Below are 18,285 nucleotides of genomic sequence, written 5' to 3' on the forward strand. Positions count from 1 at the left end.
TTAGCCTTTCCTGGGACAGTAGTATTAGATTCCGATGCACCATCGCAGGTTTACTGTATCCCTTGGACCTTCAAATCAACGATGAAACATTGAAATTGCATCGATATTGAATACAAAAGGCCAAATGTCGACTTATTTACAAGATGAGTAACTCTTCTAATAGTTCGTGCTTTGAGCCTTTCCTGGGACAGCAGTATTAGATTACGATGCACCATTGCAGGTTTACTGTATCCCTTGGACCTTCAAATCAACGATGAAACACAGAAATTGCATAGATATTGAATACAAAAGGCAAAATGTTGACTTATTTACAAGAGGAGTAACTCTTCTAATAGTTCGTGCTTTCAGCCTTTCCTGGGACAGCAGTATTAGACTCCGATGCACCATTGCAGGTTTACTGTATCCCTTGTACTTTCAAAACAGCGATGAAACGCAGAAATTGCATCGATCTTCAATACAAAAGTCAATATTTCGACTTATTTATAAGAGGAGTAACTCTTCTAATAGTTCGTGCTTTGAGCCTTTCCTGGGACAGCAGTATTAGATTCCGATGCACCATTGCAGGTTTACTGTATCCCTTGGACCTTCAAAACAACTATGAAATACTGATATTGCATCGATATTGAATACAAAATGCAAAATGTCGACTTATTTACAAGAGGAGTAACTCTTCTAATTGTTCGTGCTTTGAGCCTTTCCTGGGACAGCAGTATTAGATTACGATGCACCATTGCAGGTTTACTGTATCCCTTGGACCTTCAAATCAACGATGAAACACTGAAATTGCATCGATATTGAATACAAAAGGCAAAATGTCGACTTATTTACAAGAGGAGTAACTCTTCTAACAGTTCGTGCTTTGACCTTTCCTGGGACAGCAGTTTTAAATTCCGATGCACCATTGCAGGTTTACTGTATCCCTTGGACCTTCAAATCAACGATGAAACACAGAAATTGCATCGATATTGAATACAAAAGGCAAAATGTCGACTTATTTACATGAGGAGAAACTATTCTAATGGTTCATGCTTTGAGCCTTTCCTGGGACAGCAGTATTAGATTCCGATGCACCGTTGCAGGTTTACTGTATCCCTTGGACCATCAAACCAACGATGAAACACAGAAATTCCATCGATATTGAATACAAAAGGCAAAATGTCGACTTATTTACAAGAGGAGTAACTCTTCTTATAGATCGTGCTTTGAGCCTTTCCTGGGACAGCAGTATTAGATTCCGATGCACCATTGCAGGTTTACTGTATCCCTTGGACCTTCAATGCAACGATGAAACACAGAAATTGCATCGACATTGAACACAAAAGGCAAAATGTCGACTTACATACAAGAGGAGTAACTCTTCTAATATTTCGTGCTTTGAGCCTTTCCTGGGACAGCAGTATTAGATTCCGATGCACCATTGCAAGTTTACTATATCCCTTGGACCTTCAAATCAACGATGAAACACAGAAATTGCATCGATATTGAATAAAAAAAGGCAAAGTGTCGTCTTATTTGTAAGAGGAGTAACTCTTCTAATAGTACGTGCTTTGAGACTTTCCTGGGACAGCAGTATTAGATTCCGATGCACCATTGCAGGTGTTCTGTATCCCTTGGACCTTCAAAACAACTATGCAATACTGAAATTGCATCGATACTGAATACAAAAGGCAAAATGTCGACTTATTTACAAGAGGAGTAACTCTTCTAATAGTTCGTGCTTTTAGCGTTTCCAGGGACAGCAGTATTAGATTCCGATGCACCATTGCAGGTTTACTGTATCCCTTGGACCTTCAAATCAACGATGAAACACAGAAATTGCATCGATATTGAATTCAAAATGCAAAATGTCGACTTATTTACAAGAGGAGTAACTCTTCTAACAGTTCGTGTTTTGAGCCTTTCCTGGGAAAGCAGTATTAGATTCCGATGCACCATTGCAGGTTTACTGTTTCCCTTGGACCTTCAAATCAACGATGAAACACTGAAATTGCATCGATATTGAATACAAAAAGCAAAATGTCGACTTATTTACAAGAGGAGTAACTCTTCTAACAGTTCGTGCTTTGACCTTTCCTGGGACAGCAGTTTTAGATTCCGATGCACCATTGCAGGTTTACTGTATCCCTTGGACCTTCAAATCAACGATGAAACACAGATATTGCATCGATATTGAATACAAAAGGCAAAATGTCGACTTATTTACAAGAGGAGTAACTCTTCTAACAGTTCGTGCTTTGACCTTTCCTGGGACAGCAGTATTAGATTCCGATGCACCATTGCAGGTTTACTGTATCCCTTGGACCATCAAATCAACGATGAAACACAGAAATTGCTTCGATATTGAATACAAAAGGCAAACGGTCGACTTATTTACAAGAGGAGTAACTCTTCTAATAGTTCGTGCCTTTAGCGTTTCCTGGGACAGCAGTATTAGATTCCGATGCACCATTGCAGGTTTACTGTATCCCTTGGACCTTCAAATCAACGATGAAACACAGAAATTGCATCGATATTGAATACAAAAGGCAAAATGTCGACTTATTTACAAGAGGAATAACTCTTCTAATATTTCGTGCTTTGAGCCTTTCCTGGGACAGCAGTATTAGATTCCGATGCACCATTGCAGGTTTACTGTATCCCTTGGACCTTCAAAACAACTATGAAATACTGAAATTGCATCGATATTGAATACAAAAGGCAAACTGTCGACTTATTTACAAGAGGAGTAACTCTTCTAATAGTTCGTGCTTTGAGCCTTTCCTGGGACAGCAGTATTAGATTCCGATGCACCATTGCAGGTTACTGTATCCCTTGGACCTTCAAATCAACGATGAAACACAGAAATTGCATCGATATTGAATACAAAAGGCAAAATATCGACTTATTTACAAGAGGAGTAACTCTTCTAATAGTTCGTGCTTTGAGCCTTTCCTCGGACAGCAGTATTAGATTCCGATGCACCATTGCAGGTTTACTGTATCCCTTGGACCTTCAAATCAACGATGAAACACGGAAATTGCATCGATATTAAATACAAAAGGCAAAATGTCGACTTATTTACAAGAGGAGAAACTCTTCTAATAGTTCATGCTTTGAGCCTTTCCTGGGACAGCAGTATTAGATTCCGATGCACCATTGCAAGTTTACTATATCCCTTGGACCTTCAAATCAACGATGAAACACAGAAATTGCATCGATATTGAATAAAAAAAGGCAAAGTGGCGTCTTATTTATAAGAGGGGTAACTCTTCTAATAGTTCGTGCTTTGAGCTTTACCTGGGACAGCAGTTATAGATTCCGATGCACCATTGCAGGTTTACTGTATCCCTTGGACCTTCAAATCAACGATGAAACACAGAAATTGCATCGATATTGAATACAAAAGGCAAACGGTCGACTTATTTACAAGAGGAGTAACTCTTCTAATAGTTCGTGCCTTCAGCGTTTCCTGGGACAGCAGTATTAGATTCCGATGCACCATTGCAGGTTTACTGTATCCCTTGGACCTTCAAATCAACGATGAAACACAGAAATTGCATCGATATTGAATACAAAAGGCAAAATTTCGACTTATTTACAAGAGGAGTAACTCTTCTAATAGTTCGTGCTTTGAGCCTTTCCTCGGACAGCAGTATTAGATTCCGATGCACCATTGCAGCTTTACTGTATCCCTTGGACCTTCAAATCAACGATGAAACACGGAAATTGCATCGATATTAAATACAAAAGGCAAAATGTCGACTTATTTACAAGAGGAGAAACTCTTCTAATAGTTCATGCTTTGAGCCTTTCCTGGGACAGCAGTATTAGATTCCGATGCACCATTGCAAGTTTACTATATCCCTTGGACCTTCAAATCAACGATGAAACACAGAAATTGCATCGATATTGAATAAAAAAAGGCAAAGTGTCGTCTTATTTATAAGAGGAGTAACTCTTCTAATAGTCCGTGCTTTGAGCCTTTCCTGGGACAGCAGTATTAGATTCCGATGCACCATTGCAGGTTTACTGTATCCCTTGGACCTTCAAAGCAACAATGAAACACAGAAATTGCATCGATATTGAATACAAAAGGCAAAATTTCGACTTATTTACAAGGGGAGTAACTCTTCTAATAGTTCGTGCTTTGAGCCTTTCCTTGGACAGCAGTATTAGCTTCCGAAACACCATTGCAGGTTTACTGTATCTCTTGGACCTTCAAATCAACGATGAAACACAGAAATTGCATCGATATTGAATACAAAAGGCAAAATGTCGACTTATTTATAAGAGGAGTAACTCTTCTAATAGTTCGTGCTTTGAGACTTTCTTGGGACAGCAGTATTAGATTCCGATGCACCATTGCAGGTTTACTGTATCCCTTGGACCTTCAAAACAACTATGCAATACTGAAATTGCATCGATACTGAATACAAAATGCAAAATGTCGACTTATTTACAAGAGGAGTAACTCTTCTAATAGTTCGTGCTTTTAGCCATTCCTGGGACAGTAGTATTAGATTCCGTTGCACCATTGCAGGTTTATTGTATCCCTTGGACCTTCAAATCATCGATGAAACACTGAAATTGCATCGATATTGAATACAAAAGGCAAATGTCGACTTATTTACAAGAGGAGTACCTCTTCTAATAGTTCGTGCTTTTAGCGTTTCCAGGGACAGCAGTATTAGATTCCGATGCACCATTGCAGGTTTACTGTATCCCTTGGACCTTCAAATCAACGATGAAACACAGAAATTGCATCGATATTGAATTCAAAATGCAAAATGTCGACTTATTTACAAGAGGAGTAACTCTTCTAACAGTTCGTGTTTTGAGCCTTTCCTGGGAAAGCAGTATTAGATTCCGATGCACCATTGCAGGTTTACTGTTTCCCTTGGACCTTCAAATCAACGATGAAACACAGAAATTGCATCGATATTGAATACAAAAAGCAAAATGTCGACTTATTTACAAGAGGAGTAACTCTTCTAACAGTTCGTGCTTTGACCTTTCCTGGGACAGCAGTTTTAGATTCCGATGCACCATTGCAGGTTTACTGTATCCCTTGGACCTTCAAATCAACGATGAAACACAGATATTGCATCGATATTGAATACAAAAGGCAAAATGTTGACTTATTTACAAGAGGAGTAACTCTTCTAACAGTTCGTGCTTTGACCTTTCCTGGGACAGCAGTATTAGATTCCGATGCACCACTGCAGGTTTACTGTATCCCTTGGACCATCAAATCAACGATGATACACAGAAATTCCATCGATATTGAATACAAAAGGCAAAATGTCGACTTATTTACAAGAGGAGTAACTCTTCTTATAGTTCGTGCTTTGAGCCTTTCCTGGGACAGCAGTATTAGATTCCGATGCACCATTGCAGGTTTACTGTATCCCTTGGACCTTCAAATCAACGATGAAACACTGAAATTGCATCGATATTGAATACAAAATGCAAAATGTCGACTTTTTACAAGAGGAGTAACTCTTCTAATATTTCGTGCTTTGAGCCTATCCTGGGACAGCAGTATTAGATTCCGATGCACCATTGCAAGTTTACTGTATCCCTTGGACCTTCAAATCAACGATGAAACACAGAAATTGCATCGATATTGAATACAAAAGGCAAAGTGTCGTCTTATTTATAAGAGGGGTAACTCTTCTAATAGTTCGTGCTTTCAGCCTCTCCTGGAACAGTAGTATTAGATTCCGATGCACCATTGCAGGTTTACTGTATCCCTTGGACCTTCAAATCAACGATGAAACACAGAAATTGCATCGATATTGAATTCAAAATGCAAAATGTCGACTTATTTACAAGAGGAGTAACTCTTCTAACAGTTCGTGTTTTGAGCCTTTCCTGGGAAAGCAGTATTAGATTCCGATGCACCATTGCAGGTTTACTGTATCCCTTGTACCTTCAAAACAGCGATGAAACGCAGAAATTGCATCGATATTGAATACAAAAGGCAAAGTGTCAACTTATTTACAAGAGGAGTAACTCTTCTAATAGTTCGTGCTTTGAGCCTTTCCTGGGACAGCACTATTAGATTCCGATGCACCATTGCAGGTTTACTGTATCCCTTGGACCTTCAAATCAACGATGAAACACAGAAATTGCATCGATATTGAATACAAAATGCAAAATATCGACTTATTTATAAGAGGAGTAACTCTTCTAATAGTTCGTGCTTTGAGCCTTTCCTGGGACAGCAGCATTAGATTCCGATGCACCATTGCAGGTTTACTGTATCCCTTGGACCTTCATTTCAACGATGAAACACAGAAATTGCATCGATATTGAATACAAAAGCAAAATGTCGACTTATATACAAGAGGAGTAACCCTTCTAGTACTTCGTGCTTTGAGCCTTTCCTGGGACAGCAGTATTAGATTCCGATGCACCACTGCAGGTTTACTGTATCCCTTGGACCTTAAAAATCAACGATAAAACACAGAAATTGCATCGATATTGAATACAAAATGCAAAATGACGACTTATTTACAAGAGGAGTAACCCTTCTAGTACTTCGTACTTTGAGCCTTTCCGTGGACAGCAGTATTAGATTCCGATGCACCACTGCAGGTTTACTGTATCCCTTGGACCTTCAAATCAACGATGAAACACAGAAATTGCATTGATATTGAATACAAAATGCAAAATGTCGACTTATTTACAAGAGGAGTAACTCTTCCAATAATTCGTGCTTTGAGCCTTTCCTGGGACAGCAGTATTAGATTCCGATGCACCATTGCAGGTTTACTGTATCCCGAGGACCTTCAAATCAACGATGAAATACAGAAATTGCATCGATATTGAATACAAATGGCAAAGTGTCGACTTATTTACTAGAGGAGTAACTCTTCTAATTCTTCGTGCTTTGAGCCTTTCCTGGGACAGCAGTATTAGATTCCGATGCACCATTGCAGGTTTACTGTATCCCTTGGACCTTCAAATCAACGATGAAACACAGAAATTTCATTGATATTGAATACAAAAGGCAAAGTGTCGTCTTATTTATAAGGGGAGTAACTGTTCTAATAGTTCGTGCTTTGAGCCTTTCCTGGGACAGCAGTATTAGATTCCGATGCACCATTGCAGGTTTACTGTATCCCTTGGACCTTCAAATCAACGATGAAACACAGAAATTGCATCGATATTGAATACAAAAGGTAAAATGTCGACTTATTTACAAGGGGAGTAACTCTTCTAATAGTTCGTGCTTTTAGCGTTTCCAGGGACAGCAGTATTAGATTCCGATGCACCATTGCAGGTTTACTGTATCCCTTGGACCTTCAAATCAACGATGAAACAAAGAAATTGCATCGATATTGAATACAAAATGCAAAGTGTCGTCTTATTTATAAGAGGAGTAACTCTTCTAATAGTTCGTGCTTTTAGCCTTTCCTGGGACAGTAGTATTAGATTCCGATGCACCATCGCAGGTTTACTGTATCCCTTGGACCTTCAAATCAACGATGAAACATTGAAATTGCATCGATATTGAATACAAAAGGCCAAATGTCGACTTATTTACAAGAGGAGTAACTCTTCTAATAGTTCGTGCTTTGAGCCTTTCCTGGGACAGCAGTATTAGATTACGATGCACCATTGCAGGTTTACTGTATCCCTTGGACCTTCAAATCAACGATGAAACACAGAAATTGCATAGATATTGAATACAAAAGGCAAAATGTTGACTTATTTACAAGAGGAGTAACTCTTCTAATAGTTCGTGCTTTCAGCCTTTCCTGGGACAGCAGTATTAGACTCCGATGCACCATTGCAGGTTTACTGTATCCCTTGTACCTTCAAAACAGCGATGAAACGCAGAAATTGCATCGATCTTCAATACAAAAGTCAATATTTCGACTTATTTATAAGAGGAGTAACTCTTCTAATAGTTCGTGCTTTGAGCCTTTCCTGGGACAGCAGTATTAGATTCCGATGCACCATTGCAGGTTTACTGTATCCCTTGGACCTTCAAAACAACTATGAAATACTGATATTGCATCGATATTGAATACAAAATGCAAAATGTCGACTTATTTACAAGAGGAGTAACTCTTCTAATTGTTCGTGCTTTGAGCCTTTCCTGGGACAGCAGTATTAGATTACGATGCACCATTGCAGGTTTACTGTATCCCTTGGACCTTCAAATCAACGATGAAACACTGAAATTGCATCGATATTGAATACAAAAGGCAAAATGTCGACTTATTTACAAGAGGAGTAACTCTTCTAACAGTTCGTGCTTTGACCTTTCCTGGGACAGCAGTTTTAAATTCCGATGCACCATTGCAGGTTTACTGTATCCCTTGGACCTTCAAAACAACGATGAAACACAGAAATTGCATCGATATTGAATACAAAAGGCAAAATGTCGACTTATTTACATGAGGAGAAACTATTCTAATGGTTCATGCTTTGAGCCTTTCCTGGGACAGCAGTATTAGATTCCGATGCACCATTGCAGGTTTACTGTATCCCTTGGACCATCAAACCAACGATGAAACACAGAAATTCCATCGATATTGAATACAAAAGGCAAAATGTCGACTTATTTACAAGAGGAGTAACTCTTCTTATAGATCGTGCTTTGAGCCTTTCCTGGGACAGCAGTATTAGATTCCGATGCACCATTGCAGGTTTACTGTATCCCTTGGACCTTCAATGCAACGATGAAACACAGAAATTGCATCGACATTGAACACAAAAGGCAAAATGTCGACTTACATACAAGAGGAGTAACTCTTCTAATATTTCGTGCTTTGAGCCTTTCCTGGGACAGCAGTATTAGATTCCGATGCACCATTGCAAGTTTACTATATCCCTTGGACCTTCAAATCAACGATGAAACACAGAAATTGCATCGATATTGAATAAAAAAAGGCAAAGTGTCGTCTTATTTGTAAGAGGAGTAACTCTTCTAATAGTACGTGCTTTGAGACTTTCCTGGGACAGCAGTATTAGATTCCGATGCACCATTGCAGGTGTTCTGTATCCCTTGGACCTTCAAAACAACTATGCAATACTGAAATTGCATCGATACTGAATACAAAAGGCAAAATGTCGACTTATTTACAAGAGGAGTAACTCTTCTAATAGTTCGTGCTTTTAGCGTTTCCAGGGACAGCAGTATTAGATTCCGATGCACCATTGCAGGTTTACTGTATCCCTTGGACCTTCAAATCAACGATGAAACACAGAAATTGCATCGATATTGAATTCAAAATGCAAAATGTCGACTTATTTACAAGAGGAGTAACTCTTCTAACAGTTCGTGTTTTGAGCCTTTCCTGGGAAAGCAGTATTAGATTCCGATGCACCATTGCAGGTTTACTGTTTCCCTTGGACCTTCAAATCAACGATGAAACACTGAAATTGCATCGATATTGAATACAAAAAGCAAAATGTCGACTTATTTACAAGAGGAGTAACTCTTCTAACAGTTCGTGCTTTGACCTTTCCTGGGACAGCAGTTTTAGATTCCGATGCACCATTGCAGGTTTACTGTATCCCTTGGACCTTCAAATCAACGATGAAACACAGATATTGCATCGATATTGAATACAAAAGGCAAAATGTCGACTTATTTACAAGAGGAGTAACTCTTCTAACAGTTCGTGCTTTGACCTTTCCTGGGACAGCAGTATTAGATTCCGATGCACCATTGCAGGTTTACTGTATCCCTTGGACCATCAAATCAACGATGAAACACAGAAATTGCATCGATATTGAATACAAAAGGCAAACGGTCGACTTATTTACAAGAGGAGTAACTCTTCTAATAGTTCGTGCCTTTAGCGTTTCCTGGGACAGCAGTATTAGATTCCGATGCACCATTGCAGGTTTACTGTATCCCTTGGACCTTCAAATCAACGATGAAACACAGAAATTGCATCGATATTGAATACAAAAGGCAAAATGTCGACTTATTTACAAGAGGAATAACTCTTCTTATATTTCGTGCTTTGAGCCTTTCCTGGGACAGCAGTATTAGATTCCGATGCACCATTGCAGGTTTACTGTATCCCTTGGACCTTCAAAACAACTATGAAATACTGAAATTGCATCGATATTGAATACAAAAGGCAAACTGTCGACTTATTTACAAGAGGAGTAACTCTTCTAATAGTTCGTGCTTTGAGCCTTTCCTGGGACAGCAGTATTAGATTCCGATGCACCATTGCAGGTTACTGTATCCCTTGGACCTTCAAATCAACGATGAAACACAGAAATTGCATCGATATTGAATACAAAAGGCAAAATATCGACTTATTTACAAGAGGAGTAACTCTTCTAATAGTTCGTGCTTTGAGCCTTTCCTCGGACAGCAGTATTAGATTCCGATGCACCATTGCAGGTTTACTGTATCCCTTGGACCTTCAAATCAACGATGAAACACGGAAATTGCATCGATATTAAATACAAAAGGCAAAATGTCGACTTATTTACAAGAGGAGAAACTCTTCTAATAGTTCATGCTTTGAGCCTTTCCTGGGACAGCAGTATTAGATTCCGATGCACCATTGCAAGTTTACTATATCCCTTGGACCTTCAAATCAACGATGAAACACAGAAATTGCATCGATATTGAATAAAAAAAGGCAAAGTGGCGACATATTTATAAGAGGGGTAACTCTTCTAATAGTTCGTGCTTTGAGCTTTTCCTGGGACAGCAGTTATAGATTCCGATGCACCATTGCAGGTTTACTGTATCCCTTGGACCTTCAAATCAACGATGAAACACAGAAATTGCATCGATATTGAATACAAAAGGCAAACGGTCGACTTATTTACAAGAGGAGTAACTCTTCTAATAGTTCGTGCCTTCAGCGTTTCCTGGGACAGCAGTATTAGATTCCGATGCACCATTGCAGGTTTACTGTATCCCTTGGACCTTCAAATCAACGATGAAACACAGAAATTGCATCGATATTGAATACAAAAGGCAAAATGTCGACTTATTTACAAGAGGAGTAACTCTTCTAATAGTTCATGCTTTGAGCCTTTCCTGGGACAGCAGTATTAGATTCCGATGCACCATTGCAAGTTTACTATATCCCTTGGACCTTCAAATCAACGATGAAACACATAAATTGCATCGATATTGAATAAAAAAAGGCAAAGTGTCGTCTTATTTATAAGAGGAGTAACTCTTCTAATAGTCCGTGCTTTGAGCCTTTCCTGGGACAGCAGTATTAGATTCCGATGCACCATTGCAGGTTTACTGTATCCCTTGGACCTTCAAAGCAACAATGAAACACAGAAATTGCATCGATATTGAATACAAAAGGCAAAATTTCGACTTATTTACAAGGGGAGTAACTCTTCTAATAGTTCGTGCTTTGAGCCTTTCCTTGGACAGCAGTATTAGATTCCGAAACACCATTGCAGGTTTACTGTATCTCTTGGACCTTCAAATCAACGATGAAACACAGAAATTGCATCGATATTGAATACAAAAGGCAAAATGTCGACTTATTTATAAGAGGAGTAACTCTTCTAATAGTTCGTGCTTTGAGACTTTCTTGGGACAGCAGTATTAGATTCCGATGCACCATTGCAGGTTTACTGTATCCCTTGGACCTTCAAAACAACTATGCAATACTGAAATTGCATCGATACTGAATACAAAATGCAAAATGTCGACTTATTTACAAGAGGAGTAACTCTTCTAATAGTTCGTGCTTTTAGCCATTCCTGGGACAGTAGTATTAGATTCCGTTGCACCATTGCAGGTTTATTGTATCCCTTGGACCTTCAAATCATCGATGAAACACTGAAATTGCATCGATATTGAATACAAAAGGCAAATGTCGACTTATTTACAAGAGGAGTACCTCTTCTAATAGTTCGTGCTTTTAGCGTTTCCAGGGACAGCAGTATTAGATTCCGATGCACCATTGCAGGTTTACTGTATCCCTTGGACCTTCAAATCAACGATGAAACACAGAAATTGCATCGATATTGAATTCAAAATGCAAAATGTCGACTTATTTACAAGAGGAGTAACTCTTCTAACAGTTCGTGTTTTGAGCCTTTCCTGGGAAAGCAGTATTAGATTCCGATGCACCATTGCAGGTTTACTGTTTCCCTTGGACCTTCAAATCAACGATGAAACACAGAAATTGCATCGATATTGAATACAAAAAGCAAAATGTCGACTTATTTACAAGAGGAGTAACTCTTCTAACAGTTCGTGCTTTGACCTTTCCTGGGACAGCAGTTTTAGATTCCGATGCACCATTGCAGGTTTACTGTATCCCTTGGACCTTCAAATCAACGATGAAACACAGATATTGCATCGATATTGAATACAAAAGGCAAAATGTTGACTTATTTACAAGAGGAGTAACTCTTCTAACAGTTCGTGCTTTGACCTTTCCTGGGACAGCAGTATTAGATTCCGATGCACCACTGCAGGTTTACTGTATCCCTTGGACCATCAAATCAACGATGATACACAGAAATTCCATCGATATTGAATACAAAAGGCAAAATGTCGACTTATTTACAAGAGGAGTAACTCTTCTTATAGTTCGTGCTTTGAGCCTTTCCTGGGACAGCAGTATTAGATTCCGATGCACCATTGCAGGTTTACTGTATCCCTTGGACCTTCAAATCAACGATGAAACACTGAAATTGCATCGATATTGAATACAAAATGCAAAATGTCGACTTTTTACAAGAGGAGTAACTCTTCTAATATTTCGTGCTTTGAGCCTATCCTGGGACAGCAGTATTAGATTCCGATGCACCATTGCAAGTTTACTGTATCCCTTGGACCTTCAAATCAACGATGAAACACAGAAATTGCATCGATATTGAATACAAAAGGCAAAGTGTCGTCTTATTTATAAGAGGGGTAACTCTTCTAATAGTTCGTGCTTTCAGCCTCTCCTGGAACAGTAGTATTAGATTCCGATGCACCATTGCAGGTTTACTGTATCCCTTGGACCTTCAAATCAACGATGAAACACAGAAATTGCATCGATATTGAATACAAAAGGCAAAATGTCGACTTACTTATAAGAGGAGTAACTCTTCTAATATTTCGTGCTTTGCGCCTTTCCTGGGACAGCAGTATTAGATTCCGATGCACCATTGCAGGTTTACTGTATCCCTTGGACCTTCAAAACAACTATGAAATACTGAAATTGCATCGATATTGAATACAAAAGGCAAAATATCGACTTATTTACAAGAGGAGTAACTCTTCGAATAGTTCGTGCTTTTAGCCTTTCCTGGGACAGTAGTAATACATTCCGATGCACCATTGCAGGTTTACTGTATCCCTTGGACCTTCAAATCAACGATGAAACACTGAAATTGCATCGATATTGAATACAAAAGGCAAAATGTCGACCTATTTACAAGAGGAGTAACTCTTCTAATAGTTCGTGCCTTTAGCGTTTCCTGGGACAGCAGTATTAGATTCCGATGCACCATTGCAGGTTTACTGTATCCCTTGGACCTTCAAATCAACGATGAAACACAGAAATTGCATCGATATTGAATACAAAAGGCAAAATGTCGACTTATTTACAAGAGGAGTAACTCTTCTAATAGTTCGTGCTTTGAGCCTTTCCTCGGACAGCAGTATTAGATTCCGATGCACCTTTGCTGCTTTACTGTATCCCTTGGACCTTCAAATCAACGATGAAACACGGAAATTGCATCGATATTAAATACAAAAGGCAAAATGTCGACTTATTTACAAGAGGAGAAACTCTTCTAATAGTTCATGATTTGAGCCTTTCCTGGGACAGCAGTATTAGATTCCGATGGACCATTGCAGGTTTACTGTATCCTTTGGACCTTCAAAACAAAGATGAAACACAGAAATTGAATCAATATTGAATACAAAATGCAAAATGTTGACTTATTTACAAGAGGAGTAACTCTTCTAATAGTTCGTGCTTTTAGCCATTCCTGGGACAGTAGTATTAGATTCCGTTGCACCATTGCAGGTTTATTGTATCCCTTGGACCTTCAAATCAACGATGAAACACTGAAATTGCATCGATATTGAATACAAAAGCCAAATGTCGACTTATTTACAAGAGGAGTAACTCTTCTAATAGTTCGTGCTTTTAGCGTTTCCAGGGACAGCAGTATTAGATTCCGATGCACCATTGCAGGTTTACTGTATCCCTTGGACCTTCAAATCAACGATGAAACACAGAAATTGCATCGATATTAAATACAAAAGGCAAAATGTCGACTTATTTACAAGAGGAGAAACTCTTCTAATAGTGCATGATTTGAGCCTTTCCTGGGACAGCAGTATTAGATTCCGATGGACCATTGCAGGTTTACTGTATCCCTTGGACCTTCAAATAAAAGATGAAACACAGAAATTGATTCAATATTGAATACAAAATGCAAAATGTCGACTTATTTACAAGAGGAGTAACTCATCTAATAGTTCGTGCTTTGAGCCTTTCCTGGGACAGCAGTATTAGATTCCGATGCACCATTGCAGGTTTACTGTATCCCTTGGACCTTCAAATCAACGATGAAACACAGAAAATGCATCGATATTGAATACAAAAGGCATAATGTCGACTTATTTACAAGAGGAGTAACTCTTCTAATATTTCGTGCTTTGAGCCTTTCCTGGGACAGCAGTATTAGATTCCGATGCACCATTGCAGGTTAACTGTATCCCTTGGACCTTCAAAACAACTATGAAATACTGAAATTGCATCGATATTGAATACAAAAGGCAAAATATCGACTTATTTACAAGAGGAGTAACTCTTCGAATAAATCGTGCTTTTAGCCTTTCCTGGGACAGTAGTAATACATTCCGATGCACCATTGCAGGTTTACTGTATCCCTTGGACCTTCAAATCAACGATGAAACACTAAAATTGCATCGATATTGAATACAAAAGGCAAAATGTCGACCTATTTACAAGAGGAGTAACTCTTCTAATAGTTCGTGCTTTTAGCGTTTCCTGGGACAGCAGTATTAGATTCCGATGCACCATTGCAGGTTTACTGTATCCCTTGGACCTTCAAATCAACGATGAAACACAGAAATTGCATCGATATTGAATACAAAAGGCAAAATGTCGACTTACTTATAAGAGGAGTAACTCTTCTAATATTTCGTGCCTTGAGCCTTTCCTGGGACAGCAGTATTAGATTCCGATGCACCATTGCAGGTTTACTGTATCCCTTGGACCTTCAAAACAACTATGAAATACTGAAATTGCATCGATATTGAATACAAAAGGCAAAATATCGACTTATTTACAAGAGGAGTAACTCTTCGAATAGTTCGTGCTTTTAGCCTTTCCTGGGACAGTAGTAATACATTCCGATGCACCATTGCAGGTTTACTGTATCCCTTGGACCTTCAAATCAACGATGAAACACTGAAATTGCATCGATATTGAATACAAAAGGCAAAATGTCGACCTATTTACAAGAGGAGTAACTCTTCTAATAGTTCGTGACTTTAGCGTTTCCTGGGACAGCAGTATTAGATTCCGATGCACCATTGCAGGTTTACTGTATCCCTTGGACCTTCAAATCAACGATGAAACACAGAAATTGCATCGATATTGAATACAAAAGGCAAAATGTCGACTTATTTACAAGAGGAGTAACTCTTCTAATAGTTCGTGCTTTTAGCGTTTCCAGGGACAGCAGTATTAGATTCCGATGCACCATTGCAGGTTTACTGTATCCCTTGGACCTTCAAATCAACGATGAAACACAGAAATTGCATCGATACTAAATACAAAAGGCAAAATGTCGACTTATTTACAAGAGGAGAAACTCTTCGAATAGTTCGTGCTTTTAGCCTTTCCTGGGACAGTAGTAATACATTCCGATGCACCATTGCAGGTTTACTGTATCCCTTGGACCTTCAAATCAACGATGAAACACTGAAATTGCATCGATATTGAATACAAAAGGCAAAATGTCGACCTATTTACAAGAGGAGTAACTCTTCTAATAGTTCGTGCCTTTAGCGTTTCCTGGGACAGCAGTATTAGATTCCGATGCACCATTGCAGGTTTACTGTATCCCTTGGACCTTCAAATCAACGATGAAACACAGAAATTGCATCGATATTGAATACAAAAGGCAAAATGTCGACTTATTTACAAGAGGAGTAACTCTTCTAATAGTTCGTGCTTTTAGCTTTTCCAGGGACAGCAGTATTAGATTCCGATGCACCATTGCAGGTTTACTGTATCCCTTGGACCTTCAAATCAACGATGAAACACAGAAATTGCATCGATATTAAATACAAAAGGCAAAATGTCGACTTATTTACAAGAGGAGAAACTCTTCTAATGGTGCATGATTTGAGCTTTTCCTGGGACAGCAGTATTAGATTCCGATGGACCATTGCAGGTTTACTGTTTCCCTTGGACCTTCAAATCAAAGATGAAACACAGAAATTGATTCAATATTGAATACAAAATGCAAAATGTCGACTTATTTACAAGAGGAGTAACTCATCTAATAGTTCGTGCTTTGAGCCTTTCCTGGGACAGCAGTATTAGATTCCGATGCACCATTGCAGGTTTACTGTATCCCTTGGACCTTCAAATCAACGATGAAACACAGAAATTGCATCGATATTGAATACAAAAGGCATAATGTCGACTTATTTACAAGAGGAGTAACTCTTCTAATATTTCGTGCTTTGAGCCTTTCCTGGGACAGCAGTATTAGATTCCGATGCACCATTGCAGGTTTACTGTATACCTTGGACCTTCAAAACAACTATGAAATACTGAAATTGCATCGATATTGAATACAAAAGGCAAAATATCGACTTATTTACAAGAGGAGTAACTCTTCGAATAGTTCGTGCTTTTAGCCTTTCCTGGGACAGTAGTAATACATTCCGATGCACCATTGCAGGTTTACTGTATCCCTTGGACCTTCAAATCAACGATGAAACACTAAAATTGCATCGATATTGAATACAAAAGGCAAAATGTCGACCTATTTACAAGAGGAGTAACTCTTCTAATAGTTCGTGATTTTAGCGTTTCCTGGGACAGCAGTATTAGATTCCGATGCACCATTGCAGGTTTACTGTATCCCTTGGACCTTCAAATCAACGATGAAACACAGAAATTGCATCGATATTGAATACAAAAGGCAAAATGTCGACTTATTTACAAGAGGAGTAACTCTTCTAATAGTTCGTGCTTTGAGCCTTTCCTGGGACAGCAGTATTAGATTCCGATGCACCATTGCAGCTTTACTGTATCCCTTGGACCTTCAAATCAACGATGAAACACAGAAATTGCATCGATATTAAATACAAAAGGCAAAATGTCGACTTATTTACAAGAGGAGAAACTCTTCTAATAGTTCATGCTTTGAGCCTTTCCTGGGACAGCAGTATTAGATTCCGATGGACCATTACAGGTTTACTGTATCCCTTGGACCTTCAAATCAAAGATGAAACACAGAAATTGACTCAATATTGAATACAAAATGCAAAATGTCGACTTATTTACAAGAGGAGTAACTCTTCGAATAGTTCGTGATTTTAGCCTTTCCTGGGACAGTAGTATTAGATTCCGTTGCACCATTGCAGGTTTAGTGTATCCCTTGGACCTTCAAATCAACGATGAAACACTGAAATTGCATCGATATTGAATACAAAAAGCAAAATGTCGACTTATTTACAAGAGGAGTAACTCTTCTAACAGTTCGTGCTTTGACCTTTCCTGGGACAGCAGTTTTAGATTCCGATGCACCATTGCAGGTTTACTGTATCCCTTGGACCTTCAAATCAACGATGAAACACAGATATTGCATCGATATTGAATACAAAAGGCAAAATGTCGACTTATTTACAAGAGGAGTAACTCTTCTAACAGTTTGTGCTTTGACCTTTCCTGGGACAGCAGTATTAGATTCCGATGCACCATTGCAGGTTTACTGTATCCCTTGGACCATCAAATCAACGATGAAACACAGAAATTCCATCGATATTGGATACAAAAGGCAAAATGTAGACTTATTTACAAGAGGAGTAACTCTTCTTATAGTTCGTGCTTTGAGCCTTTCCTGGGACAGCAGTATTAGATTCCGATGCACCATTGCAGGTTTACTGTATCCCTTGGACGTTCAAATCAACGATGAAACACAGAAATTGCATCGATATTCAATACAAAAGGCAAAGTGTCGTCTTATTAGTAAGAGGGGTAACTCTTCTAATAGTTCGTGCTTTGAGCCTTTCCTGGAACAGTAGTATTAGATTCCGATGCACCATTGCAGGTTTACTGTATCCCTTGG

This window comes from Schistocerca cancellata, chromosome 4 (assembly GCF_023864275.1).
Source record: "Schistocerca cancellata isolate TAMUIC-IGC-003103 chromosome 4, iqSchCanc2.1, whole genome shotgun sequence".
In the NCBI taxonomy this organism is placed as follows: Eukaryota; Metazoa; Arthropoda; class Insecta; order Orthoptera; family Acrididae; genus Schistocerca; species Schistocerca cancellata.